The sequence below is a fragment of the Schistocerca nitens genome, chromosome 2 (genome assembly GCF_023898315.1).
Source record: "Schistocerca nitens isolate TAMUIC-IGC-003100 chromosome 2, iqSchNite1.1, whole genome shotgun sequence".
Taxonomy (NCBI): domain Eukaryota; kingdom Metazoa; phylum Arthropoda; class Insecta; order Orthoptera; family Acrididae; genus Schistocerca; species Schistocerca nitens.
Window position 1 is genome coordinate 290,576,010 of NC_064615.1, and position 2,677 is coordinate 290,578,686.

At 43.7% G+C, this 2,677-nt stretch overlaps 1 non-coding gene across 1 annotated transcript; it reads right to left on the minus strand.

Moving 5' to 3' along the window:
- Positions 1-618: 618 nt before the first annotated feature.
- Trnaa-cgc (transfer RNA alanine (anticodon CGC)) lies at positions 619-691 on the minus strand. The gene has a single exon. It is a non-coding gene; the product is annotated as a tRNA-Ala (tRNA).
- Positions 692-2,677: the final 1,986 nt, after the last annotated feature.

Consider the following 2,677-nt stretch of genomic DNA (forward strand, 5'->3'; position numbering starts at 1 on the left):
AGGGTGATAACCGGCAGGTTTGCTCTTTCTTTTACTTCTTTCCTCAGTCCTGCAACCATTTTTCATGCTGATGCTGCAGACACTTATATGCTCCTGCCCCCTCCCCCTCCTCCCCCCCCCCCCCCCCGCATGGACCGACTTCCTCGCATTCATTCTCCCAGGTTTCATTTCTCATTTTACAGATGTCCTTTTTTACGTCTCTGTTCATTCTAATATACGTGGCGTTGTCATTTTTATCTGACTATTCTCAACCAATTACTATAGATCTCTTGTAGATTTAGTTTTTCTTCGTTGCCTTGAGTCCACCATTCTAGGTGCCACCTTCTTGCTGCCCTAGTGCTTCATATGCTGCTCCATGTATGCATTTTTTAATTCTTTGGTGCATATGCTCCGACGTTCCTTCTTCTAGGTGCCTCAGATTGTCTGACACCGTAATTTATAGGTGGTGGTGGTGGTGGTTAGTGTTTAACGTCCCGTCGACAACGAGGTCATTAGAGACGGAGCGCAAGCTCGGGTTAGGGAAGGATTGGGAAGGAAATCGGCCGTGCCCTTTCAAAGGAACCATCCCAGCATTTGCCTGAAACGATTTAGGGAAATCACGGAAAACCTAAATCAGGATGGCCGGAGACGGGATTGAACCGTCGTCCTCCCGAATGCGAGTCCAGTGTGCTAACCACTGCACCACCTCGCTCGGTCGTAATTTATAAAGAAATTGTATAGACTATTGCTTGAAACTAACTAAGTTATATTTTACCACTGTCCTCGTGAGGATATTTGCCTCTTTAATTTGTCTTTGTTCTTAGATGTTACTATCATCTTCGCATGTAACAGGAAGTCGCCTGAGCCACATTCTGCACCTCTGTAGACTCTAATATCATTTGTTCTTATGTAGGGTCTTTTAAAAAATGTTGTCTGTTGTTGACCTGATGTTTCTGGAAGGACTCTACCATGCATAGTTGTAGATATGATTATGAGGAAGGAAGCCACTTAAAATTTTCAAGGTCAATGACTCACACATATATCAGTTAACCTTTCTTCATTGTCGTTTACTGTGTCATCTCCATATCTTTCCACTACTCCACTCCACTGTCCACTACATGCAGTCAATTACCTTTGTTTTATTATTTGTTTCATAAGCTCTCTTGGGGAGATTATCCATTTCGCTCACCTCATCTTCCAAGCCCTTTACCGTCTCTCATAGAATTATAATATCATACACAATCCTTAAAGTTCTGCCTTTTTTTTTCTTTTTGAAATTTCTGTTGAGATTCGTTTACTGCTTGCTCGATGTACAGACTGAATATCTTCAGGGATAGGGGACGAATCTGTCTCACTCCTTTCATGTCCATCGACACTTACAAATGTAGTCTTGTTTGTGCACAAGTTGGTAGCTTCTCCCTCCCTGTAATTTATCCGTGATAAATTGAGATATCGAATCAGTGTATTCCTGTCAACATTGTGAATAACTGTACTAAAGGCACACTTGTAAATGATCCTTTGCCTTTCTTGAACCTATCTCCTACGATAAGTCGTAATTTTTGTGTTGTTTCGCGTGCTGCTACATTTCTATAAAACTAGTCATCTCACGGATCGGCTTCTAATAGCCGTTCTATCCTTAGCTACCTAACTTAATTTGCGTCAGCAATTTTCTTCACGATGAAAGATATCCTATTCGAGGGGAAGATGTTGAAGTGTGATAAACAATTGGAACTTTCACGATTCTTCATCCAAACGATGTTTCACGTGTCTTCCTCTTCGTAGTTCGGACACAGAGGAGCTAACTGCGTACGCCGTGCGTGTCACAGCAGGGTGCGTAATGCGCGCACGCACCTGGCGGCTGATCCTGCCAGCGGGGCGCCTCCACCGCCCTCTCCCCCGCCCTGTACTGCCCCTGTGTTTGTTGCAAATCCGCTTTGCGCAGCCGCCAGCAATGCATATGAGGCGAGGACGGATGGCGTAGAGCGCTTTGTGCTTCAGCAGCCTGTGCCGGCGGCGCTCTTTACACCGTCAAACCGTGACCCCTCTCTCACAGCGATCTCTCTCTTACATTAATCCAGGTCCAAAGTTAACATCGTCGCTCTGTTTTCCTAATAATTTTCGCCAAGGAATACTTTCGGAGACACTCGACTTGGACCTTACACGCAAAGATTTAGAAATATACAGGGTGAGTCACCTAACATTACCGCTGGATATATTTCGTAAACCACATCAAATACTGACGAATCGATTCCACAGACCGAACGTGAGGAGAGGGGCTAGTGTAATTGGTTAATACAAACCATAGAAAATGCACGGAAGTATGTTTTTTAACACAAACCTACGTTTTTTTAAATGGAACCCCGTTAGTTTTGTTAGCACATCTGAACATTTAAACAAATACGTAATCAGTGCCGTTTGTTGCATTGTAAAATGTTAATTACATCCGGAGATATTGTAACCTAAAGTTGACGCTTGAGTACCACTCCTCCACTGTTCGAGCGTGTGTATCGGAGAGAACCGAATAACGGAGGGATCTAAAGGGAACGGTGATGGAACTTAGGTACATAAGAGACTGGAACAGCACATTACGTCCACATGCTAACACATTTTTATTGGTCTTTTTCACTGACGCACATGTACATTACCATGAGGGGTGAGGTACACGTACACACGTGGTTTCCGTTTTCTATTACGGAAT